Source organism: Pseudophryne corroboree, chromosome 1 (genome assembly GCF_028390025.1).
Source record: "Pseudophryne corroboree isolate aPseCor3 chromosome 1, aPseCor3.hap2, whole genome shotgun sequence".
In the NCBI taxonomy this organism is placed as follows: Eukaryota; Metazoa; Chordata; class Amphibia; order Anura; family Myobatrachidae; genus Pseudophryne; species Pseudophryne corroboree.
This window is the reverse complement of record NC_086444.1, coordinates 166030495-166058207: the sequence shown is the minus strand read 5'-3', so window position 1 is coordinate 166058207 and position 27713 is coordinate 166030495. Positions and strand designations below refer to the sequence as shown.

General features: G+C 46.4%; 1 protein-coding gene across 3 annotated transcripts in view; it reads right to left on the bottom strand.

The window, feature by feature from the left end:
* Positions 1-23282, bottom strand: part of LOC135058947 (low-density lipoprotein receptor class A domain-containing protein 1-like) — an 84568-nt gene extending 61286 nt beyond the window's left edge. Inside the window, exon 1 of one of the 3 annotated variants that reach the window (XM_063963873.1) lies at positions 23183-23282. The gene's annotated coding sequence lies outside the window, so the exon portion shown is untranslated. The remainder of the gene's footprint in view (positions 1-23182) is intronic. The other 2 variants (XM_063963875.1, XM_063963874.1) reach the window with 2 other exon arrangements.
* Between the last annotated feature and the right edge of the window lie 4431 nt (positions 23283-27713).

Here is a 27713-nt window from a genome sequence, read left to right as displayed (position 1 = left end):
GGGAGGCACAAAGGTAGGCTGGATATGCAGAACCCCTTTCAAGAACGTCTGGACCTCAGGAAGAGATGCCAATTGTTTCTGAAAGAAAGTGGACAAGGCCGAAATCTGGTCTTTTATGGAGCCCAGACGTAGGCCCACATCCACACCCTACTGCAGAAAAAGCCGGAAACATCCCAGATGAAATTCCACCACAGAATATTTTCTGCTCTCACACCAAGAAACATATTATATTTACTTCCATATACGGTGGTAATGTTTAGACGTTAACCCCTTCCTGGCTTGGATCATAGGGGGTCATACCGAGTTGTTCGCTAGCTGCCGTTTTGTTCGCAGCGATCAGTGTAAAAAATGGCTAATCTGTGCGTGCGTATGCACCGCAATGCGCACGCGCGACATACGGGTACAAAGAGCATCGTGGTTTTGCACAGGTTCTAGCGGAGCTTTCAGTCGCATGACCGAACGCAGGAAGATTGACATGAAGTGGACGTTTATGGGTGTCAACCGACCATTTTCAGGGAGTGCTTAGAAAAAGGCAGTCGTGTCGGAGAAAACGCAGGCGTGGCTGGGCGACTGCTGGGCGGGTGTGTGATATCAAAAGCCGTCCCTCCATCGTTAGAATCAACACACACGAAGAGTAACTGCAGGGCTGGTCTTGTTTTGTACAAAATGATTTTGCAGGCGTTCTGCTGCACAAGCGTTTGCACTTCTGCAAAGCGAAAATACACTCCCCGGTGGGCGGCGACAATGCATTTGCACGGCTGCTAAAAGTAGCTAACAAGCGATCAACTCGGAATGACCCCCACAGTCGGGATGACCTTGTCATGAATCCCTCTCCTGGCTAGAATCAGCCGTTCAACCTCCATGCCGTCAAACGAAACCGTGTCAAGTCTTGATAGACGAATGGCCCCTGTTGCAGGAGATCCCCTGTTGCAGGATCGTCCAGGAGCATCTCCAGAAGGTCAGTGTACCAGGCCCTTCTTGGCCAATCCGGAGCAATGAGAATTGCTTGAACTTTTTCCCTTTTTATTCTTTTCAGAATTCTAGGGATCAGCGGAAGTGGAGGGAACATGTACACCATCTGATAAACCCATGGAGTTGTCAGACTGTCCACCGCCACTGCCTGTGGGTCTCTCGACCTGGAACAATACCGCTTGAGTTTCTTCTTGAGACAAGAGGCCATCATGTTGATTTGTGGACATCCCCATCGACGTGTCAAGCACCTGAACACCTCTGGGTGAAGGCCCCACTCCCCCTGGTGCAGGTTGTGTCTGCTGATGAAGTCTGCTTCCTAGTTGTCTACTCCCGGAATGAAGACCACCGACAACACCACAGCGTGTTTTTCTGCCCAGGGGAGAATTCTTGACACCTCTGACATTGCTGCTCTGCTCTTCGTTCCTCCCTGATGGTTTATGTACGTTACTGCCGTCGCATTGTCCGATTGAACCTAAATGGCCTCATCTGGAAGAAGGTATGAGGCCTGCAGAAGGGCGTTGTATACAGCCCTGAGTTCCAGAATGTTGATTGGAAGGACGACTTCCTGACTTGACCATCTTCCTTGAAACTGCACCCCCTGGGTGACCGCTCCCCAACCTCTGAGGCTTGCATCTGTGGTTAGCAGAATCCAATTTTGAATCCCGAACCTTCGGCCCTCGATTAGGTAAGAAGTCTGTAACTACCACAGAAGGGAGATCCTGGCCTTTGGCGACAGACGGATCCTCTGGTGCATGTGAAGATGCGATCCGGACCATTTGTCCAACAGATCCAGCTGAAAGGGCCTCGCATGAAACCTTCCGTACAGAAGTGCCTCGTAAGAGGCCACCATTTTCCCCGGAAGGCGAATGCATAGATGCACCGATATCCGGGTTGGCTTCAGGACATCCCGAACCATCGACTGGATTACCAATGCCTTTTCCAACGGAAGAAAAACTTTCTGCGACTCTGTGTCCAGTATCATTCCCAGAAATGGGAGCCTCCGAGTTGGCTCTAAAAGAGATTTTGGAAGATTTAGAATCCATCCGTGATCCAGGAGTAGTCTAGTTGTGAGACCAATGCTGTCCAGTAACCTTTCCCTGGACGGTGCCTTTATCAGAAGATCGTCCAGCTATGGAATAATGTTCACTCCCTGCTTGTGAAGGAGAAACATCTCTGCCATCACCTTGGTGAACACCCTTGGTGCTGTGGAGAGACCAAATGCCAGGGCCTGGAACTGGTAGTGACAGTCCTGTAGTGCAAAGCAAAAGTGATAAGCTTGGTGAGGCGGCCAGATTGGAATGTGAAGGTACGCATCCTTGATATCCAGAGACACTCAGAATTCCCCCTCATCCAGACCTGAGATCACCGCTCTCAGAGACTCCATCTTGAATTTGAACACTCGTAAGTACGGGTTCAACGATTTTAGATTCAAAATCGGTCTCACCGAACCGTCTGGTTTTGGTACCACAAACAAGTTGGAATAATACCCCTTGTTGCGCAGATGAGGTGGAATTGGAACAATGACCTGAGTCTGTACCTGGTTTTGAATGGCATCCTGTAAGGTTATACTTGTTTCTTGTAAAGCTGGTAAGCTTGATTTGAAGAATCTGTGAGGTGGGAGCTCCTGAAACTCTAGTCTGTATCCCTGGGAAATAAGATCGATAACCCAGGGATCCTGCCATGATGTTGTCCAGATGTGACTGAAATTCTTTAGTCGGGCTCCCACCTGCCAGTCTTCCAGGCCATGTGGTCCACTGTCATGCAGAAGGCTTTGAGGAAGCAGAACTGGAGCTCTGTTCCTGAGAACCGGCAGCTGCTGGTTTGCGTGGCTTACCTCTAGCACCTCTGGTGGCAGTAGAAGATCCTCTGACTTTGCCCTTAAATTTGGCAGTCCGAAAGGACTGTAGAGTAGGTCCTGAGTAGGTTTTCCTAGTTGGGGGAGCTGCAGAAGGAAGATATGTGGACTTACCTGCAGTAACTTTGGAGATCCATTTTTCAAATTCATCTCTGAATAAGGCCTCTCCTGTGAAGGGTAGGCCTTCGACGCCTTTCCTGGAGTCCGTGTCCGCAGTCCACTGGCGTAACCACAAGCCCCTGCGTGCTGACACTGCCATAGCAGTGGTGCATGCATTAAGCAAACCCACTTCTTTTATGGCTTCCACCATAAAGTTTGCAGAATCCTGTATATGTTGCAGGAGAAACACAATCTCCCCCCTAGATAAGGAATCCAACCCTTCAATAAGATTACCCGACCATTTAACATTGGCTTTAGTAATTCACGCACATGCTATAGTGGGTCTCTGACCCACCCCAGCCGCTGTGTACAAGGATTTGAGTGTAGTCTCAATCTTACGATCAGCAGTGTCCTTCAGGGAGGCTGTACCAGGGACGGGTAACACAATCTATCGTGACAACCTGGACACAGATGCATCCACTATTGGTGGACTTTCCCATTTTTTCCTATCCTCTGGAGGAAAAGATAAGAGTAACCTTTTAGGGATTTTAAATTTCTTATCAGGATTTACCCAAGGTTCTTCAAACAGGGTATTCAATTCCTTTGACACAGGAAAAGTGACTGAGGACTTAATTTTTACATTAAAATAAGATTCCTCACACTCCTCTATCACCTTATCAGGAATTTGTAGCACATCTCTGATAGCCTCTATTCCCTGTGACAGAGCAGCGTCCCCCCCTTCTGAATCCACCTCCCCCTCCTCCATGTCTGACCCCTCAGCATCAGAGTCAGATTGCAGGATATGGGCCAGAGTTCGTATTTGTGGACAAATGGCAGGGACTGAGATGCTTGTTTGGGGACTGGGTCTCTGTTCATAATCTCATCCACAGACTGTCTTAAGTATTGCGTCGCTTTCTCATTGCGGGTCAGTTTATTAGAGATATTTGAAATCATTCCCTTGAGGGAATCCAGCCACACTGGTTTAGCCCTGCTAACCTGAGAAGGTGCACTACACTGAGTACATAGTAGTGAGCTCCCTGGGAAAGAGGAACATTCTGCCGTACATGAAACACACTCTTTGCCTGACATAATGTAAATGTGACAGCACACACACACAGGAAAGGTTAAAAGCACAATTAACCCACAAAGAGCCCTTCCAGGGAGGCACAGAGTATTTTGGAGCCAGCCCACAGTGCCCTTATCGCTAATGCCAAGCTTAGCCGGGTCGCAGACTAAGTACCCAGATTGGGGACTTAGTACACTAATATCGCTCCCCTCCCCCCCCCCTTCCCCGCTATGACCCCTTGGTACAGCTGAGGAAATCTAGAGTCACACCGGAGGAGCTACGCGTCCCTGTCAGTCAGCGTCTGTGTCCACTACAGAGAAAAAATGGTGCTGGTGAGCTGCTGGATCCTCTCATAGTGAAACCCCACCCCTTCAATGGCGCGTGGTCTTCCCGCTTTTTTTATAGTTGCTGAGGAAATATTTTTTTACTTAAAATGGAGCAGAACCGTTTTTAGACTGTGTTTGTCAGTTTTGGTACTGTGTACAGTGTACTGAGACGCAGTTGTGTACTGTGTCTGGAGATGCAATGCGCCCCGGTTAGAAGCTGTGCGTCTCTGTACCCTCGTGCCAACATAATGGCCGGCGACCCGCTAGCCGGGGCGCCGGCTTAGTAGTCACCACTCTTCTTTCTTCTGGTTCTGTTGGTGGTGGCGGCGTGCTGCGGGAATGTACGCTCCCCGTGCTGGGGCTTGCGAATAGTTCCCTCAAGAGCTAGTGTCCTGCCAGCGGGGAACGGAACCGTTAACCCTTTGGGAGGTTGGTCCACCCCCCACCCCATAAGTCCCACGAAGCAGACAGGCTGATGCCAACCAGTCCTGCCTGAAAATAACAAACAGAAAAATAAATGCAGAAAACTCTTCAGGAGCTTCCATAAGCATGACCGGCTCCTCCGGGCACATTTTCTAAACTGAGTCTGGTAGGAGGGGCATAGAGGGAGGAGCCAGCCCACACTATCAAATTCTTAAAGTGCCAATGGCTCCTAGTGGACCCGTCTATACCCCATGGTACTAAAAGGATCCCCAGTATCCTCTAGGACGTAAGAGAAAATAAGGTCATTTCCAAGGGCACATTTTAAAAACTTGGTACTTTCCGTGGAAAATGGGACAGTTTTCAGCTGTGCCATAGAAAGGTGCAGTAAAGGACTGAACTCCACTATACCTACTGCCGGGTAAACCAACACATTTAGTCATTGTTATTATAGTATCAAGATGCTAACCTGTCAGGCAAGGTATTAAGTCTTCAGATTCGATTACTGAGTAATACTGCTCTAATGCCTCCATACAACCCATGAATAGAATGTGCTTTAACTTGCATTATTCATTTAATTGCAGTGCAAGCATAGTCCTTTTGACAATATGTCTTTGTTAAGCATAGAAGCAGTACAAGGTGGCATGATGTAAATAAGATGGAATGTAATTATTTACCAAGGTATATCACATGAAAATAATAAAGTAAAAGGAAAGCTTTCGCAGGAATAAAAAAATAAAAAAATCACATTATTTAATAATCTAAAATATCTGTATTGTTTTGATTTGATAAGTAAACACTAATTTGAAGAAATTTGATTTCAATCCATTGTCAACCTTTTGACTACATCCCACTTATACAGCTCTCACTGTAAGCGTAGTGTGGTATAAATGTCATGCCTCTTTACGGCCTGGATATTTCAAAGCTTGGAGAGAGATAAAGTATCAGTCAATCAGCTTCTGTTATTTTTCGGACACAGCCTGTAACATGGCAGTTAGGAGCTCATTGGTTAGTACTTTATCTCTCTCCAATGTATCTCTCTTCAATCTGTGCCTATAGGGTCTATTTACTAAGCCTTGGATGGAAATAAAGTGTACGGAGATAAAGTACCAGCCAATCAGCTCCTAACTGACATTTTTCAAACCCAGCCTGTAACATGACAATTAGGAGCTGATTGGCTGGTACTTTATCTCCGTCCACTTTATCTCCTATGTGCTTTATATTACTTTCTTATATAATCAGATTATTTGCTAATTTACTGTTACTGAGGCTATTCATATCAATGCTGGGAATAAGTTAATTTGGATAATATAAGAAATGTTAAATGATAAAATAATAAGTATAAGATTAATTATGTGGGATAATTGGGATAACATGTTTTTCCATAATTTGACACAACATGTCTGACATATAAGTCCTCATTCAGGTTGGATCGAACTGCAAAAATTGCAATAATGATGCGGGCGCATGCACAGGGCCCACCCTGCGCATGCACCCGCATTTACTGCAGGTGACTGGCAGTAAATGCAAATGCCACTGTCTGTTAATCAGGCAGAGGCTTTCGCGGGGCGGGAGGGGGACGGCAACGCTCCGTTTCCTAGGCAGAGATGAAGCGTTGCGGGGGCGGTGTTGGGGAAAAGGGAGCACGGTGGCATGAATGGGGGATGGGATGTGGGCGTGATCCGATCAAAAAGATGGTGGTGGCCCTCCTGCTGTCGCAGCCAGGCTGCGCCGGCAGGAGGCATCCACAGTTTCTGCGAACACGCTGAAATTGTGGTGCGACTGCAATTTCAGCGTGGTGGTAGAGGGGTGGGGGGCGGCGGTTAGCATGCTGGGCGGCCTTACCCTGCGATGGGCAGCATGCGAGCAAAAGGATAGCAAATTCTGATAAAAAGCAGAATTTGCAATCCTTACTGAATAGGGTCCATAATCTGCATTATAAATAATTCTTCTTGTTTTTCCATGCACTGTCCTTGGCATTCCCTTTTTAATTCAGCTGTTTAGCAGCTGGGGCAAACACAGAATTCTAGAGGGTGTGGGCTTTAAATGATAGTTTAGACTAGAGGCATATTTATCAATCTTTTATTTATTAAAATAATGTGAAAATAAGTATTTTCACACCGTTTTCCCATTATTTTAGTATCACTTAAATGTATCAAAGGGCTTTTGGAGGAGTAGTCATAAAAAAACTCATCAAAGCAGGGGGTAAATATAGGAGACAATGGAAGGTGGTAGCCTCACTTCCATTTCCCATTTCCCATTGGCCCTGAGGGACTGCCCGGGCGACGTATGTTCGGAGGGAATATCTCTGATTAATTCTCAGAGGATCCCTTTAAATTTTAGGGACATGACCTGCCTCTCCTTTCAAGGGTAGCTCTATGTTAAAGGGAACCTGAAGTTTAGAAGTCCAGATGACCGTGCTTGTCCACGGGAAGAATGTAAATTGGAGGAGGAGACCATGGACCACTTCTTTCTTCAGTGCCCCTTTAATATAAAGGTTTACAAAGCAGTGTTAAGAGCCTTGGGCATCCCTTGTCTTCCAGGACTGAGTTACCCAGAGCGGGCTTACTGAGCATTCAAACAGTATGGGAATTTTGAGTTGAGCACAATTTTCTTATCTTAGTGGTTAGATATCACATTTGCAATGCATGGGTGCCAAGTATCTTTGATAGGTAAAGTCCTTCCCTGCAAGGAGGTGGTGGGTTTAATTCTACATGAGGTGAGACTGATGAAGGAATTGGAGAAGGGGAGGTTAAATGCCGTCAGCTGGTCCCAATTGTGGCGCCAGCTGAAATCACCTTAGTGGGTGGTGGGTAATTTTCCTCCTCTCCAAGCTTAAAGGCCAGCTGACTTTTTCACATTTTCTTCTGATTATTAGGTTTTTTTATTTTTGTTGGTTTTTTGTTAAAAGTAGCTTTGCATGCATTTTAAGAGCTATAAGTGTCTTCTAATATCTTTTTCTTTATTGTTGATATTTTGTCCTAGTATAAAAGGAGGGTGTATGTAGGTGAATGGGTGAGAGAATGGTAGTGAATGGGGGAATGCATGATGGTTGAAAGAGGTAAATTTGGGAGAGAAGAGAAGCAGACAGGAATGGCGGAAAGAATTCAAGACAAAGAAAAGTTATAGATTAGTATTCGTGGGGCTAGGTTTATTTTGTTTACAGTTCTAAGATTATTTTGAGTGAATTAAACTCTATAGAGAATTTTGTTTCCATGTGTTATGTATATAAACTAGAGATGTGCACCGGAAATTTTTCGGGTTTTGTGTTTTGGTTTTGGATTCGGTTCCACAGCCGTGTTTTGGATTTGGACGCGTTTTGGCAAAACCTCCCTAAAAATTTTTTGTAAATTCGGGTGTGTTTTGGATTCGGGTGGGGTTTTTTCAAAAACCCCTCAAAAACAGCTTAAATCATAGAATTTGGGGGTAATTTTGATCCTATAGTATTATTAACCTCAATAACCATAATTTCCACTCATTTCCAGTCTATTCTGAACACCTCACAATATTATTTTTAGTCCTAAAATTTGCACCAAGGTCGCTGGATGACTAAGCTAAGTGACCCAAGAGGGCGGCACAAACACCTGGCCCATCTAGGAGTGGCAGACAGGATGGCACTTAAAAAAATTGGCCCCAAATAGCACATGATGCAAAGAAAAGAGAAAAAGAGGTGCACTGTGGTCGCTGGACGGCTAAGCTAAGCGACACAAACACCTCACTATCACAGGAATTATTTGTTCTAATCAATGGTATTATTGGTCCAAATCACTGGAAGAAAATGACAAAATCACAGGAATTATTCATTCTAATCAATGGTATTATTGGTCCAAATCACTGGAAGAAAATGACAAAATCACTGGAATTAAATGGCATTAATGTTGGGAATTATACCAAATGGCAGTACCACTGGACATATACGGAAGTGTCAGACAGGATGGCACTTAAAAAAAATAGTCCCCAAACAGCACATGATGCAAAGAAAAGAGAAAAAGAGGTGCACTGTGGTCGCTGGATGACTAAGCTAAGTGACACAAACACCCCAATATCACAGGAATTATTTGTTCTAATCAATGGTATTATTGGTCCAAATCACTGGAAGAAAATGACAAAATCACAGGAATTATTTATTGGTATTATTGGTCCAAATCACTGGAAGAAAATTACAAAATCACTGGAATTAAATGGCATTAATGTTGGGAATTATACCAAATGGCAGTACCACTGGACATATACGGAAGTGTCAGACAGGATGGCACTTAAAAAAATAGTCTCCAATAAGCACATGATGCAAAGAAAAGAGAAAAAGAGGTGCACTGTGGTCGCTGGATGACTAAGCTAAGTGACACAAACACCCCAATATCACAGGAATTATTTGTTCTAATCAATGGTATTATTGGTCCAAATCACTGGAAGAAAATGACAAAATCACTGGAATCATTTGGCAAGATCACTGTAATTAATAATTAATTATAAATCACTGATATTAATTGGTAAAATCTCGCTATCGCCTGCCTAGTGAAGTGGAATCTAGATGGGATTTTGTACCGGGGACACAATAACTTCATCAATTGTCTAAATCCCAATGTACTAATGGCGGAAAACGGGCGCATGTCTAACAGCGCACTGATTATACTGATTACTGATCACTGATTATACTGAGCACTGATTTATACTGATCACAGATTTTACTGAGCACTGATGATACTACAGAGAACTAACACTGAGCAGCGAGAACAGCACTGGACTATTGTACTGTAGTATACTGGTCACCACAATGCAGCACTGACACTGAGAACAGATATTAAGCACTGATCAGGATACTAGAAGTGACACAGAGCAGCAAGATACAGCAATGGCCTACTGTACTGTACTACTATATATACTGGTGGTCACCAAAATGCTGCACTATACTACTATATAGTATACTGGTCACACAACAATGCAGCAGATATTGAGCACTGATCATCAGGATACTGTCTAGAACGGAGTCTGACATGGAGCTGCAATATACAGCAATGGCCTACTGTACTGTACTACTATATATATATATATACTGGTGGTCACCAAAATGCTGCACTGTACTACTATATACTGCTCACAACAATGCAGCACAGATATGGATACTTGAAGTGACACAGAGCTGCAAGATACAGCAATGGCCTACTGTACAACTATATACTGTTGTAGGGCGTTGTGGATTCGCCAATGGAATGCAGACGCGGATTCCAAAAGGAATATGGAGGCTCTCCCGAACAAGGGCGAGGCTTTGTTTGGAGATGGGCTGGATGCCTTAGTTTCTGCCGCTACCGCAGGTAAGTCGGCTTTTCTCCCTAATGCTCTAGCGCCGACAAAGAAGACGCATCATTCTCGGATGCAGTCCTTTCGGACCAATAAATACAAAAAGGGCAAAGGTTCCCCTTTCTTTGCAGGTAAAGGAAGGGGAAAGGGAAAAAAGTCAACAGCGTCTCCAGGTTCACAGGAGCAGAAGTGCACCCCTGCTTCTGCAAAATCTTCAGTATGACGCTGGGGCTCCCTCACGGGAGTCCACTCAGGTGGGGGCACGTCTGAAACTCTTCAGTCAGATTTGGGTTCAATCTGGCCTGGACCCATGGATCGTAAAAATAGTGTCCATGGGGTACAGGTTGGAGTTTCAAGACGTTCCCCCATGCCGATTTTTCAAATCGGCCTTACCAGCTTCTGTTCCAGACAGGGAAGTGGTATCAACAGCAATACGAAGATTATGTCAGGATCAAGTGATTGTCCTGGTTCCCTTGTCACAACAAGGAGAAGGGTTTTATTCTAGCCTTTTCGTAGTACCGAAGCCGGACGGCTCGGTCAGACCGATTCTAAACCTGAAAACACTGAATCTCTACCTACAGAGGTTCAAATTCAAGATGGAATCTCTAAGGGCTGTGATTTCCAGTCTGGAGGAAAAAGACTTCATGGTGTCAGTTGACATAAAAGATGCCTACTTACATGTTCCTATCTACCCTCCGCATCAAGCTTATCTGCAGTTCACAGTGCAGGATTGTCATTACCAATTTCAAACTTTACCGTTTGGGCTGTCCACGGCACCGAGGGTATTTACCAAGGTGATGGCGGAGATGATGGCCCTCCTTCGAAAGCAAGGAGTCAACATAATTCCTTACCTGGATGATCTCCTGATAAAGGCGAGGTCCAAGAAAAAGTTGGTGCAGAGCATTGCACTCTCCCTGACAGTACTTCAACAGCACGGTTGGAACATAAATTTTCCAGAGTCACAGTTGGAACCGACGACAAGATTATCGTTTCTGGGGATAATACTGGACACAGAAGTACAGAGGGTATTTCTTCCAGTGGAAAAGGCTCTGGAAATCCAGAGAATGGTCAAACAAATTCTAAAACCAAAAAGGGTGTCGATTCATCAATGCATGCGTTGTTGGGAAAGATGGTAGCGGCCTACGAGGCCCTACAGTTCGGCCGATTCCATGCCAGAGTATTCCAGTGGGACCTATTGGACAAGTGGTCCGGATCCCATTTACACATGCATCAGAGGATAATCCTGTCATCCAAAGCCAGAATTTCTCTCCTGTGGTGGCTTCACAGTTCTCACCTCCTGGAAGGGTGCAGGTTCGGGATTCAGGATTGGGTCCTAGTGACCACGGATGCAAGTCTCCGAGGCTGGGGAGCAGTCACAAAAGGGGAAAGCTTCCAAGGAAGATGGTGAAGTCAAGAAACCTGTCTTCACATAAATGTTCTGGAGTTGAGAGCCATTTACAACGGCCTTCTACAAGCGGTGCATCTTCTTAAAGATCAACCCATACAGGTCCAGTCAGACAATGTAACAGCAGTCGCGTACATAAACCGTCAGGGCGGAATGAAAAGCAGAGCGGCAATTGCAAAGGTGACAAAGATACTCCTCTGGGCAGAAAGACATGCAAGAGCTCTGTCGGCAATTTTCATTCCGGGAGTGGACAACTGGGAAGCGGACTTCCTCATCAGACACGATCTCCACCCAGGAGAATGGGGCTTCCACCAAGAAGTCTTCGCAGAGGTGACAGGTCATTGGGGAGTTCCTCAAGTAGACATGATGGCATCTTGTCTCAACAAGAAGCTTCAGAGATATTGTTCCAGGTCGAGAGACCCACAAGCAATAGCAGTGGATGCACTAGTGACCCAGTGGGTGTTTCGGTCGGTGTATGTGTTCCCTCCACTTCCGCTAATACCAAAGATTCTCAAGATCATAAGAAGAACGGGGGTTCGAGCGATCCTCATTGTCCAAGACTGCCCAAGGAGAGCTTGGTATCCAGATCTTCAGGAGTTACTCATAGAAGACCCTCTGCCTCTTCCTCTTCGTGAGGACCTGCTGCGGCAGGGGCCGTGCGTGTATCAAAACTTACTGCGGCTACGTTTGATGGCATGGCTGTTGAACGCCGGATCCTAGCCCGAAAGGGTATTCCCAAATAAGTCATTCCCACGCTTATTCAGGCCAGGAAAGGAGTAACGTCTAGACATTGCCACCGTATTTGGAGAAAATATGTGTCTTGGTGTGAAACCAAGAAGGCTCCAACGGAAGAATTTCAGTTAGGACGTTTTCTCCATTTTCTTCAGGCGGGTGTGGATGCAGGCTTAAGACTGGTTTCAATCAAGGTCCAAATTTCGGTTTTGTCCGTTTTCTTTCAGTAACAATTGGCCTCCCTTCCGGAAGTTCAGGCGTTCGTGAAGGGGGTTCTGCACATCCAACCTCCTTTTGTGCCTCCTACAGCACCGTGGGGTCTTAATGTGATGTTGCAGTTCCTTAAATCGGACTGGTTTGAACCTCTCCAAGAGGTCGAGTTAAAGTTTCTTACTTGGAAAGTGGTCATGCTGTTGGCCTTGGCATCCACAAGGCGGGTGTCTGAGTTAGGGGCCTTGTCTCCCAAGAGCCCTTATTTGATCTTCCATGAAGATAGGGCTGAACTAAGAACTCGTCAGCAGTTTCTTCCAAAGGTGGTTTCTTCTTCCCATGTGAACCAACCTATTGTGGTGCCAGTAGCTACTGACACTTCCGCTGTTTCGAAGTCTCTGGATGTAGTCAGAGCTTTGAGAATTTATGTCAAGAGAACAGCTCGGATAAGGAAAACAGAGGCTCTGTTTGTCCTGTATATTCCCAACAAGGTTGGGTGCCCTGCTTCTAAGCAGACGATTGCGCGCTGGATCAGATGTACGATTCAGCATGCTCATTCCACGGCAAGATTGCCGGTACCGAATTCGGTGAATGGCCATTCTACTAGAAGGGTGGACGCCTCTTGGGCAGCTGCCTGGGGCGTCTTGGCATTGCAGCTCTACCGAGCTGCTACTTGGTCAGGGGCAAACACATTTGCAAAGTTTTACAAGTTTGACACCTTGGCCGCTGATGACCTAAAGTTTGCTCAATCGGTTCTGCAGGAACATTCGCACTCTCCCGCACGTACTGCAGCTTTGGTATAACCCCATGGTAGTGAAGTGGACCCCAGCATCCTCTACGGACTAGGAGAAAAGGATTTACCGGTAGGTATTAAAATCCTGATTTTGCAGACTTCCTGGCAGAAAGGGGATGCGGTCAAGATGCCGCTGGCCGGAATCCCGGCGGTCGAAATACCGACGCCGGAATCCCGACCGCAACAATCCCGACCGCCACAATCCCGACATATTCTCCCTCCGTGGGTGTCCACGACACCCATAGAGGGAGAATATAATAGTGTGCCGAGCGTAGCGAGCGAAGCGAGCCCGCAAGTGGCTGCGTTCCGCTCGCCACCCCTGTCGGGATTGTGTGGTCGGGATTCCGGCGTCGGTATTTCGACCGCCGGGATTCCGGCCGGCGGCATTTAGTACTGATCCCGCAGAAAGGGAGTGAAATTGAGTCCTGGCTGCGGCTCCCTTATATGGAATCCAAAAACCTGCAAGATCCGACGCTGGATGAAAACAATATTGTGAGGTGATCAAAACTGACTGGAATTTGTAGAAATGAATGTTATTGAGGTTCATAATACTGTAGGAACAGAAACAGGCCAAATTCTGTGATTTTTGCTGTTTTAAGGATTTTTTATTTTACTTTTAAATAGAGATGTGCACCGGAAATTTTTCGCGTTTTGTGTTTTGGTTTTGGGTTCGGTTCCGCGGCCGTGTTTTGGGTTCGAACGCGTTTTGGCAAAACCTCACCGAATTTTTTTTGTCGGATTCGGGTGTGTTTTGGATTCGGGTGTTTTTTTCAAAAAACCCTAAAAAACAGCTTAAATCATAGAATTTGGGGGTCATTTTGATCCCAAAGTATTATTAACCTCAATAACCACAATTTCCACTCATTTTCAGTCTATTCTGAACACCTCACACCTCACAATATTATTTTTAGTCCTAAAATTTGCACCGAGGTCGCTGGATGACTAAGCTCAGCGACCCAAGTGGCCGACACAAACACCTGGCCCATCTAGGAGTGTCACTGCAGTGTCACGCAGGATGGCCCTTCCAAAAAGCACTCCCCAAACAGCACATGACGCAAAGAAAAAAAGAGGCGCAATGAGGTAGCTGTGTGACTAAGCTCAGCGACCCAAGTGGCCGACACAAACACCTGGCCCATCTAGGAGTGGCACTGCAGTGTCAGGCAGGATGGCCCTTCCAAAAAATACTCCCCAAACAGCACATGACGCAAAGAAGAAAAAAAAGAGGCGCAATGAGGTAGCTGTGTGACTAAGCTCAGCGACCCTAGTGGTCGACACAAACACCTGGCCCATCTAGGAGTGGTACTGCAGTGTCAGGCAGGATGGCCCTTCCAAAAAACACTCCCCAAACAGCACATGACGCAAAGAAAAAAAAAAAGAGGCGCAATGAGGTAGCTGTGTGACTAAGCTCAGCGACCCTAGTGGCCGACACAAACACCTGGCCCATCTAGGAGTGGCACTGCAGTGTCACGCAGGATGGCCCTTCCAAAAAACACTCCCCAAACAGCACATGACGCAAAGAAAAAAAGAGGCGCAATGAGGTAGCTGTGTGACTAAGCTCAGCGACCCTAGTGGCCGACACAAACACCTGGCCCATCTAGGAGTGGCACTGCAGTGTCAGGCAGGATGGCCCTTCCAAAAAACACTCCCCAAACAGCACATGATGCAAAGAAGAAAAAAAAGAGGCGCAATGAGGTAGCTGTGTGACTAAGCTCAGCGACCCTAGTGGCCGACACAAACACCTGGCCCATCTAGGAGTGGCACTGCAGTGTCACGCAGGATGGCCCTTCCAAAAACCACTCCCCAAACAGCACATGACGCAAAGAAAAATGAAAGAAAAAAGAGGTGCAAGATGGAATTGTCCTTGGGCCCTCCCACCCACCCTTATGTTGTATAAACAGGACATGCACACTTTAACCAACCCATCATTTCAGTGACAGGGTCTGCCACACAACTGTGACTGAAATGACGGGTTGGTTTGGATCCCCACCAAAAAAGAAGCAATTAATCTCTCCTTGCACAAACTGGCTCTACAGAGGCAAGATGTCCACCTCATCATCATCCTCCGATTCATCACCGTGTACATCCCCCTCCTCACAGATTATCAATTCGTCCCCACTGGAATCCACCATCACAGCTCCCTGTGTACTTTGTGGAGGCAATTGCTGCTGGTGAATGTCTCCACGGAGGAATTGATTATAATTCATTTTAATGAACATCATCTTCTCCACATTTTCTGGAAGTAACCTCGTACGCCGATTGCTGACAAGGTGAGCGGCGGCACTAAACACTCTTTCGGAGTACACACTTGTGGGAGGGCAACTTAGGTAGAATAAAGCCAGTTTGTGCAAGGGCCTCCAAATTGCCTCTTTTTCCTGCCAGTATACGTACGGACTGTCTGACGTGCCTACTTGGATGCGGTCACTCGTATAATCCTCCACCATTCTTTCAATGGGGAGAGAATCATATGCAGTGACAGTAGACGACATGTCCGTAATCGTTGGCAGGTCCTTCAGTCCGGACCAGATGTCAGCATCAGCAGTCGCTCCAGACTGCCCTGCATCACCGCCAGCGGGTGGGCTCGGAATTCTGAGCCTTTTCCTCGCACCCCCAGTTGCGGGAGAATGTGAAGGAGGAGATGTTGACAGGTCGCGTTCCGCTTGACTTGACAATTTTCTTACCAGCAGTTCTTTGAACCCCTGCAGACTTGTGTCTGCCGGAAAGAGAGATCCAAGGTAGGTTTTAAATCTAGGATCGAGCACGGTGGCCAAAATGTAGTGCTCTGATTTCAACAGATTGACCACCCGTGAATCCTTGTTAAGCGAATTAAGGGCTCCATCCACAAGTCCCACATGCCTAGCGGAATCGCTCTGTGTTAGCTCCTCCTTCAATGTCTCCAGCTTCTTCTGCAAAAGCCTGATGAGGGGAATGACCTGACTCAGGCTGGCAGTGTCTGAACTGACTTCACGTGTGGCAAGTTCAAAAGGTTGCAGAACCTTGCACAACGTTGAAATCATTTTCCACTGCGCTTGAGACAGGTGCATTTTACCTCCTATATCGTGCTCAGTTGTATAGGCTTGAATGGCCTTTTGCTGCTCCTCCAACCTCTGAAGCATATAGAGGGTTGAATTCCACCTCGTTGCCACTTCTTGCTTCAGATGATGGCAGGGCAGGTTCAGGCGTTTTTGGTGTTGCTCCAGTCTTCTGTACGTGGTGCCTGTACGCCGAAAGTGTCCCGCAATTCTTCTGGCCACCGACAGCATCTCTTGCACGCCCCTCTCGTTTTTTAAATAATTCTGCACCACCAAATTCAAGGTATGTGCAAAACATGGGACGTGCTGGAATTTGCCCATATTTAATGCACACACAATATTGCTGGCGTTGTCCGATGCCACAAATCCACAGGAGAGTCTAATTGGGGTAAGCCATTCTGCGATGATCTTCCTCAGTTGCCGTAAGAGGTTTTTAGCTGTGTGCGTATTCTGGAAAGCGGTGATACAAAGCGTAGCCTGCCTAGGAAAGAGTTGGCGTTTGCGAGATGCTGCTACTGGTGCCGCCGCTGCTGTTCTTGCGGCGGGAGTCCATACATCTACCCAGTGGGCTGTCACAGTCATATAGTCCTGAGTCTGCCCTGCTCCACTTGTCCACATGTCCGTGGTTAAGTGGACATTGGGTACAACTGCATTTTTTAGGACACTGGTGAGTCTTTTTCTGAGGTCTGTGTACATTTTCGGTATCGCCTGCCTAGAGAAATGGAACCTAGATGGTATTTGGTACCGGGGACACAGTACCTCCAACAAGTCTCTAGTTGCCTCTGCAGTAATGATGGATACCGGAACCACGTTTCTCACCGCCCAGGATGCCAAGGCCTCAGTTATCCGCTTTGCAGCAGGATGACTGCTGTGATATTTCATCTTCCTCGCAAAGGACTGTTGGACAGTCAATTGCTTGGTGGAAGTAGTAAAAGTGGTCTTACGACTTCCCCTCTGGGATGACCATCGACTCCCAGCAGCAACAACAGCAGCGCCAGCAGCAGTAGGCGTTACACGCAAGGATGCATCGGAGGAATCCCAGGCAGGAGAGGACTCGTCAGAATTGCCAGTGACATGGCCTGCAGGACTATTGGCATTCCTGGGGAAGGAGGAAATTGACACTGAGGGAGTTGGTGGGGTGGTTTGCGTGAGCTTGGTTACAAGAGGAAGGGATTTACTGGTCAGTGGACTGCTTCCGCTGTCGCCCAAAGTTTTTGAACTTGTCACTGACTTATGATGAATGCGCTGCAGGTGACGTATAAGGGAGGATGTTCCGAGGTGGTTAACGTCCTTACCCCTACTTATTACAGCTTGACAAAGGCAACACACGGCTTGACAAATGTTGTCCGCATTTCTGTTGAAATACTTCCACACTGAAGAGCTGATTTTTTTGGTATTTTCACCAGGCATGTCAATGGCCATATTCCTCCCACGGACAACAGGTGTCTCCCCGGGTGCCTGACTTAAACAAACCACCTCACCATCAGAATCCTCCTGGTCAATTTCCTCCCCAGCGCCAGCAACACCCATATCCTCCTCATCCTGGTGTACTTCAACACTGACATCTTCAATCTGACTATCAGGAACTGGACTGCGGGTGCTCCTTCCAGCACTTGCAGGGGGCGTGCAAATGGTGGAAGGCGCATGCTCTTCACGTCCAGTGTTGGGAAGGTCAGGCATCGCAACCGACACAATTGGACTCTCCTTGTGTATTTGTGATTTCGAAGAACGCACAGTTCTTTGCTGTGCTTTTGCCAGCTTAAGTCTTTTCATTTTTCTAGCGAGAGGCTGAGTGCTTCCATCCTCATGTGAAGCTGAACCACTAGCCATGAACATAGGCCAGGGCCTCAGCCGTTCCTTGCCACTCCGTGTGGTAAATGGCATATTGGCAAGTTTACACTTCTCCTCCGACGATTTTATTTTAGATTTTTGAGTTCTTTTTTTACTGATATTTGGTGTTTTGGATTTTACATGCTCTGTACTATGACATTGGGCATCGGCCTTGGCAGACGACGTTGATGGCATTTCATCGTCTCGGCCATGACTAGTGGCAGCAGCTTCAGCACAAGGTGGAAGTGGATCTTGATCTTTCCCTATTTTTGGAACCTCAACATTTTTGTTCTCCATATTTTAATAGGCACAACTAAAAGGCACCTCAGGTAAACAATGGAGATGGATGGATACTAGTATACTTATGGATGACGAGCGACTGCCGACACAGAGGTAGCTACAGCCGTGGACTACCGTACTGCGTCTGCTAGTATAGACTGGATGATAATGATATAAAAAATATATATATATATCACTACTGCAGGACAGGTATATATTGTATAATGACGGACCTGCTGGACACTGTCAGCACTGCAGACTCCTAAACTACTAGTATGAAGAAGATAGAAAAAAAAAACCACCACAGGTAGGTATACAATTATGGACGAGCGACTGCCGACAGCCGTGGACTACCGTACTGCGTCTGCTAGTATAGACTGGATGATAATGATATAAAAAATATATATATATCACTACTGCAGGACAGGTATATATTGTATAATGACGGACCTGCTGGACACTGTCAGCACTGCAGACTCCTAAACTACTAGTATGAAGAAGATAGAAAAAAAAAACCCACCACAGGTAGGTATACAATTATGGACGAGCGACTGCCGACACAGAGGTAGCTACAGCCGTGGACTACCGTACTGCGTCTGCTAGTATAGACTGGATGATAATGATATAAAAAATATATATATATCACTACTGCAGGACAGGTATATATTGTATAATGACGGACCTGCTGGACACTGTCAGCACTGCAGACTCCTAAACTACTAGTATGAAGAAGATAGAAATATAATGAATGATGGACCTGCTGGACACTGTCAGCAGAATGCGTTTATAAAATAAAATAAAAAAACACTACACGAGTGTTTAACTTTTTCAGGCAGACAATATACTGGTGGTCACTGCTGGTCAGTCACACTGGCACTCTTGCAGCAAAAGTGTGCACTGTTAAATATGTACTCCTGCTATAACTGCTCCCCAGTCTCCCCCACAATTAAGCTGTGTGAGCAGTGAGCACTACTCAGCACAGTCAGATATACATAGATGATATTATCATGCAGCACACTGAGGCTGAGCACAGATATGGTATGTGACTGTGTATCGGTTTTTTTCAGGCAGAGAACGGATTATATTAAATGATAAATAAAACTGGTGGTCACTAGTATAACTATCAGCAAAACTCTGCACTCTCTGAGTACTCCTAATGCTCCAGTAAATCAAGTGTCTCTGTCTCACTCTCTATCTAAACGGAGAGGACGCCAGCCACGTCCTCTCCCTATCAATCTCAATGCACGTGTGAAAATGGCGGCGACGCGCGGCTCCTTATATAGAATCCGAGTCTCGCGATAGAATACGAGCCTCGCGAGAATCCGTCAGCGGGATGATGACGTTCGGGCGCGCTCGGGTTAGCCGAGCAAGGCGGGAAGATCCGAGTCTGCCTCGGACCCGTGTAAAAAGCGTGAAGTTCGGGGGGGTTCGGTTTCCGAGGAACCGAACCCGCTCATCTCTACTTTTAAATACAGATCTAGACCAAAACCAAAACCCGCAAGGGTGGTTTTGGCAAAACCAATACAGATCCAAAACCCAAGATTTGGGCCGACGCACATCTTATTATTATTATTATTATTAACAGTTGCTTACATACAGCAGCAAATTCCGTTGCTGTTTACAATTGGAAACAACAACGATAAAACAAAACTGGGTAATAATAGACAGTCATAGATGTAGGAAGGCCCTGCTCGCAAGCTTACATTTTGTCTCTCATCCTTGTGGGCCTACATATGCAAATGAGAAAAAAAACAACTAAAGATCGCTTAGTGTGCATTGTTGATATTTGGAGCTTTCATTGGCAGTAAAAACCATTACTATTTATCGGATCAGAAGGAAAATTGCCGTGGTGTGCAGCCAGCTTTACTGATACAAGTTTTACCCTTTTCCTAAAAAAGGGGGAAGGGGGGAGGGGGTGGGAGGACAAGAGACGTGTGTATTGCACACTTAGGGAATCGCTATATTATAATTTAAGAACACGTGCAGGAATGGGGTTAGGGGTGCGTGGTTGTGCTGTATTGGGATCACAGCAAGCCCAGGAAGAGTGCTGGAGTTCCACTAATGAACTCCCAAGTTAACGTAGTGACAGTAAGGGTATGACTCTCCACTGATGGCGTTGATCCTTAGGACCACCAAGCAAGGTTTAATATAGCGGTGGATATAGATGGTAATATATGTAACAACACAATGGTTGTAAAAGCAGTAGAACAAAGATTTATTATACAATATAAAACTTGTATACTTAAAATAAAACAATAATGCAAAGTACAAGCCATAGCAACCAGTCAGATTCTAGGTATTATCTTCTAGAAGGTGCTAGATAAATGAGAAGTAGAATCTGATTGGTTGCTATGGGCAACATCCCATCTTAAATAGAACTCCCATCTTAGTAAATTTACCCCTCAAAGCCCAAATCTTTATAAAAGACATCCAGCTGTCATCCTAACTCACTGCTCGCTTACTGTCTCTCCCATCTGTGTCACTCCTGTTTGTCTGCCATCCTGCTCCAGATTGTGAGCTCTCCAGAACAGGCCCCTTTTCCCTCCCTCACCTATACCATCATCTCCTCTGCACTGCCCACAATATCTCTGAGCCTTTGTGTTTATCCGGTGCTGCTTGTTGGTATTGTGAATGCATGTGCTGCAATGTACAGTAGCATGATGTATGTATCCCATACTATGCAATGTTTCGAACTCTATATGTTTTTTGCATGTTCTTTCTTGTTTTGGTTGCTTCTGTTTATGTATTGTGTAAGGTGCTGCAGACCCTCATGCCTCAGTATAATATCAGCAATAAAATCTATATATACAGTGGGGTGTATTATGCTTTATCACACACTACTTTTCTTAACAAATACTCAAGTGATAAGATTAGAGTTCACAGATTGATAAATCTGTAAGATTTTGACTAGGGAGGCCAATCCCGGGTCGTTTTTTCAATCCCGGGATTCGGGATTGAAAAACGGTCATTCCCGGGATCCCGTGATTGCAGTGAAGGTTGTAGGGAGCAGCGCTGGAGGGAGAGGGTGTAGGTAGCGGTGCGGTAGGGAGGGTGTAGGTACCGGTGCAGGAGGTAGGGAGGGGGTAGGTAGCGGTGTGGGAGGGTGGGTGTAGGTAGTGGTGCGGGAGGGAGGGTTGGTAGCAGCGCGGGAGGGAGGGTGGGTGTAAGTAATAACACAGTGGTTCTCAAACTCGGTCCTCAGGACCCCACACAGTGCATGTTTTGCAGGTAACCCAGCAGGTGCACAGGTGTATTAATTACTCACTGACACATTTTAAAAGGTCTACAGGTAGAGCTAATTATTTCACCTGTGATTCTGTGAGGAGACCTGCAAAACATGCACTGTGTGGGGTCCTGAGGACCGAGTTTGAGAACCTGTGTAATAACACTTACTATTAGGTGGGCGGCAGCCATGGACTCACTGAACGTGGCAGTATTTCAAATGAAGCGCCGGCCGCCAGCCAACCAGAGCTGGCGGACCGGCAGCTAATAAGGCAAGCTGCCGCAGCAGTGGCTCCTGCTGCGGCAGCTTCCCTGATTGGCTGCTGAGCCACCAGCTCTGATTGGCTGGCGGCCGGCGCTGCATTTGAAGTGCCGCCGCGTTCAGCTTGTCCATGGCTGCCACGGCCACCCGCCTAATAGTAAGTGTTATTACTTACACCCACCCTCCCACACATGCGCACTGTAATCCCTTGAATCCCGGGATTGGAAGCTCCAATCCCGGGATTCAAATCCCGGCATTTTTGGGCCCAAATCCCGGGATGCCGCCGATCCCGGGATTGGCCTCCCTAATTTTGACTATATAGTAAAAATCTTATGAAAGTTAGTGCATATCTCAAGGTATTAGGCAGCTTACGATACAGATTCGATCCCGATGCGCGCTCCCCGTAAGGCTGGATAGACTGTGCAGGCAAGTGTACTATCTAGTACAAGGTATAGTCAAAATTTGGCACTTATGGTGTGTACACACGGTGAGATTTTTTCTTACGATTTTGACTATATAGTCAAAATCGTAAGAAAAGTTAGTGCAGATCGCAAGGTGTTATGCCACTTGCGATCCCGATGCGTGGCCCCGCCAGGTCTTTATCGCAAGAAAAGATAGACTGTGCAGGCAAGTCAATCCTTACTAGATCGGTGTACTATCTAGTTCATCTCACATGTCAATTAAATCTCACATAAGCCAAAATCGTAAGCACACATAGTCCATATCTCAAGAAAAGTTAGTCAAAATTGGTGGTGCTGGGTTCTGGGGAGTTCAAGGGAAATCGCAAAGTGAAAATCGGGCATAGCAAGGATCTCACCGTGTGTACACATCTTTAGCATTGATATGACATCAGACCTCACCATTAACCAGATGTTACTTACAGAAGGTTATACAGTACATATATGAGTAATATACATAACAGTATGTCACTCGAGTCTAGGTATACAGTTGTCTGGACATGCTAAGATAAAGCAATGCTGACGGCAGATTTATCAGGGAAAAGAGAAAAACTGTGGGTGTATTTTAAACAGACGTATAATGCATATATATATATATATATATATATATATATATAGTAGAATATTGATTGATTTATTTCACATATGAAGAATCAAGCGATTTAGTCTCACAACTGCAGAAACGAAATGCTTGCCATGCGCTACATTTAATATTACACCCACAGATATAAAACAGTAGGAAAAGAGCTACAAAAATGTTTAGAATTCAACTATATGCATGTGCCACATTAATACAGTAACATGCTATAACAAGGGGTAACAAAATGGCAACTAAAATCAAATTAGCATTTTTAAATAGCTATTACACAGCCATCCAAATTTATGGTGACTTTAGAAAAGTGTATTAAAAATGTTGCCGTACTTACAGACAAAACCCTTCTGGCTGAATTTCCTGCAGCGTATGCCGAAAGCTGGCAGGTTACAGTGATATTACAGGTATCTGAACCATAACGTTTTATCAACACTCTGTTGCGCAATGCTGCCAGTCTGGCTCCTCCTGTTGGACTCACTCACTGCATCTGTGCTGGAGAAAGTATTACATTCAGAATTATGTTTAAGTGGCTGCCACAGCAACTATGCTGTGTGGTTCCACTTCCAGTAAATCCTGACATGTGTAAAGTCATGCAGTCCTCAAATCGTAATTCATTGTAACTCCAGTCACCTTTTCTTATACAGTAATATTTCTGACCGTACAGGGACCCAGTTTGCAGATCTGGTGCGTTTCTGGTGAGAGTCTAGCCACTGTATGTAATCGAGTGGGAGTAGAGGCATACGCATAGAAGTGCGCCAGAAATACAAATTTTTCGTGTGCAATTGTTTCGTTAACCAGGGATATCCATGCCCTAGGCGTCGGGGCCTCACCAGCCAGCCATAGCCGGGCAATACAAACCCTAGCTAGTGCGCATAAATTAAGAACATATCGCCTACCAAGCGGATCTAAGGCTTCCTCGTCTATAACCAGCAGTGCACTGAGCGCAGGAGTACATATGAAGGATGGAATACCTGTATCACACATAATACGCAAAACAGCCGTCCAAAACAAAGACACGCCAGGACATAGCCACAGTAGGTGCCAAAAATCTGCGTCCGTGGCTCCACACCTAGGGCATTGCGAGCTGTGGGAACCCCCAATGTGTGCTAACCTCACCGGGGTCATATACACTCTATGCAGGATATATAGTTGTATTTGCTGGTATCTAACAGAGGAAGTTGAGATCCGATGGGCTCCCATAGCATTGTTCCAGGCCTCGTCCGATAGCATACCCACATCTGTCTCCCATCTGCCCCTAAGAACTGTAAGAGGGTCGCTGTAGTGCAGTTGCAGGATACGACCATATATCCTTGAGACTAAATGCCCCGAATCTAGCATCTGCAACATTGATTTAACCGGGGAGTCAGCCAGGACTGGAGGGCCATTTGGGAACTGGGCTGCCAGCGCGTGTCTCAGCTGTAAGAAGTGAAAGAAGAACCTTGAGGGTATGTCGTGTGCATGCTGAAGTTGTTGGAATGAGTTAAGGATCCCATCACTATATAAGTGGCCTAAGGATGATACTCCCCATTTCCCCCAAACTTCTCGGACCTGAAGATGGCACAGTTCTGACAGCCCATATATGTTATCCAGTGGGGTATCAGGATCAACACCATGGCCCCGCATCACAGAGTGCACCATTTTCCATATAAGTATGGATTGCTTAATAATTGGTAATGTGGACATTTTGACGCTACCGCAAAGAAGTAGTTGCAGTGGGGAGCCCCCCCGGGTAGTCATGGTGCAGCATCAGTGAGTGCAGAGCCAGAGCATCGAGGTTATTGACCCATTCCCAGATATGCGTCAGTTGTGCCGCGTAATAGTAGAAACGGAAGTTGGGGAGGGCCAGACCCCCCCATTTCTCGTGATCTGGTCATGGTATCTAGTCTTAAACGTGCTCGTTTACTGGCCCATACCAGGGAGGAAAGCAACCCATCTATTTGTTTAAAAACCTTCTGTGGAATATAAACAGGAGATTGCTGCAATATATAGAGAAGTTTGGGCTGGAAGACCATTTTAACCATATTGACCCTTCCCGTGACCGTTAAAGGCAGCTTACCCCACGTTTGCACTCGGCCGCGGAGATACATTATTTGAGGGGTTATATTAAGAGAAGAAAATTTTTGAGGGTCATTAGACACCCATATACCCAAATATTTAAAGGATTCCACCCACCTTAATGGGAGAGCCACCAACGGGGAGGCAGGGACTTCGCCTCTAAGTGGGATAATAAAGGATTTCTCCCAGTTAATCAGGAGACCAGAATATCGCCCGAACCCAACAATAATTTCCAAGATTCTAGGCATAGACTCAGCATAACGATCCACAAACATCAGAACGTCATCAGCATATAGGGCCACCCTGTCCTCCCGATCGCCCACCTTAAGTCCATATATCCCCGCATCTGCCCTCAGAAGGCACGCAAGAGGCTCGATGGCCATAGCAAACAGGGTAGGGGACAAGGGACACCCCTGTCGCGTGCCTCTAGATAAGGGAAAGGAGTGAGATACGAAACCATTAACCGCCACCCTTGCCGAGGGAGAGGAATACATCAGTCGAACATACTTAATAAAGTTCGGGCCAATGCCAAATCTACGCATGACTTCCCATAAATATTCCCATTCCACAGAGTCGAAAGCCTTTGCGGCATCCAACGAAACGACTATGGAGGAGGAAGGGTCCGCACGGGGTATTTGTATGTGGGTAAACAGACGTCTGAGGTTTATGGAGGTCGATTTATTGGGCATAAATCCCGTCTGATCCGGGTGTATAATGTGAGAAATAACTGTATTTAATCTGCCAGCCAACACCTTAGCCAAAATTTTAATGTCAGTGGGTAGGAGAGATATAGGGCGGTAGGACTCCACTCTCCTAAGATCCTTGTCAGGCTTAGGGAGAACCACAATCACTGCCTCCGCCATAGAAGGGGGGAGAGACTCCTGTGTAAATATCTGGCCGTATAACTCAAGTAGACGCGGGACAAAAAAGTCCAAATTATGGTTATAGACCTCGGAGGGTATTCCATCCAAGCCCGGGGCCTTGCCGCTAGGGGAGGCCTCAATCGCTGCCCTAACTTCATCGGAGGAAATAGGTGCCTCCAGAAGGTCGCGAGCCTCACTAGATAAGGTGGGGAAGCAGACCCCGTCTAAATAATCGTTCAATTGCGATGAGGTGCAGTCCATTTTAGATTCGTACAAGTGGCTGTAGAAGGATACGAATTCAGCCGTCATTTGTGGAGTCTGGGTTAGGGAAACGCCCTCAGCGCTCACAATCTCTACCACTACACTAGTAGGTCTGTCACCCCGAGCCAGAGAGGCCAGGTATGTCCCCGGTCTGTCCCCAGTAGCGTAAAAGGTGTGAGATGAAAAGAGGAGTCTATGCTGAGTCTTTTCCATTAGGTACCCTCTCCATTCCCTTTGAGCTGACAGCCAGGCCACCCTGGAACTGTCCAAAGAATCTTGCAGGTATTGCAACTCTGCTGCGACACTACAAACCTCTAACTCAGCCTCCCTTCGCTTATAGAAGGATTTCAAAGCAGACACCCGTTTAATCAAGCTCCCCCTTAAAAAGGCCTTAAATGTGTCCCATAAATTAGAGATAGCTTGGCCGGCACTATTCAGCTCAAAAAATTCCCGCCATGCGGCCACCAGGTCAGAGCCGTCCCCCATGTGAACCAGCCAAAATGGATTAAACTTCCACACAGCCTGGCCCCTGTCGCAATTAAAGTCTAAATTAAAGGTTAAAGGGGAGTGATCTGATATACCCCTAGTCTCATATCTAATATTGCAGATGCGGGGGACCATGTCGCTCGAGGGGAGGGCCAGGTCAATCCTAGAGAACGAGGAATGAGAGTGTGAGAAACACGAGTATTGTTTAAGAGAAGGGTGTCTCAGTCTCCACGGGTCGACCAGGCCCAGCCCCGAGACCACATTTGCAAAACCGGATCTCCCAGGACATGCAGCAGACGGGGACATAGAGAGCCTATCTTTTGCCACATCTAGCACATTATTGAAGTCCCCGAGACAGATGACAGACACCCCAGGGGACGAGGCCATGAACCCAGCAACCTTCTTAAGAACATCGGGAGAGTATGGAGGGGGCACATAAACAGCTAGTAGGAGGACAGGGACATAAAATAATCTACATTTCAAAAACACATATCTCCCCCAGGGGTCCGTCTGTATGGATTCCATTACAAAGGGGACGGTCCGCCTAATAAGGACCGAAACCCCCCTTGAGGCAGACGTGTGCATAGAGTGGTATGCCCATCCCACCCAGGGTCTCTTCAATGAGAGAATCTTACCCCCCACCAAGTGTGTTTCCATAAGGCAGACAATATCAGCGGCATATTGTTTGATCTGTCGGAGTACAAGAGACCTCTTAATTTTATCATTGAGCCCTCTCACATTCCACGATAACACCTTAAGCCCCGCCATAGTACAGCAAGAGTATAGTAGGCGCATCACCCCGCGGCCAGCCAATCCCGCCACGCACAGATTTAGTAACCAGACACCGTTGCTTATGCTGCACATAAACATACCATACACATTCATAACATACATTTCCCTTCAAAAACCAAATATAGCCTAACAACCTCCCCCACCCCCCTCCCCGTATACCACCCCCAACATGTAGCATACTTGGATCCCAGAACTGAGTGTACATACCTAAAAAAATAAGTAAACTAAACTTTGTCGCACCATCGACCTGTGCAACCACTCCTTGATAGGGGCCAAGAATATAATGACTCTTGGAAATGGAGAATAACTAGAGAAAAGGAAAAAAAAAAAAGAAAAATTAGGAGGCAGCTCCCAGCCACCTACTATTCCCCCTCGAAAACAAAGTGAGGGGAAATCATAAAGGCCCAT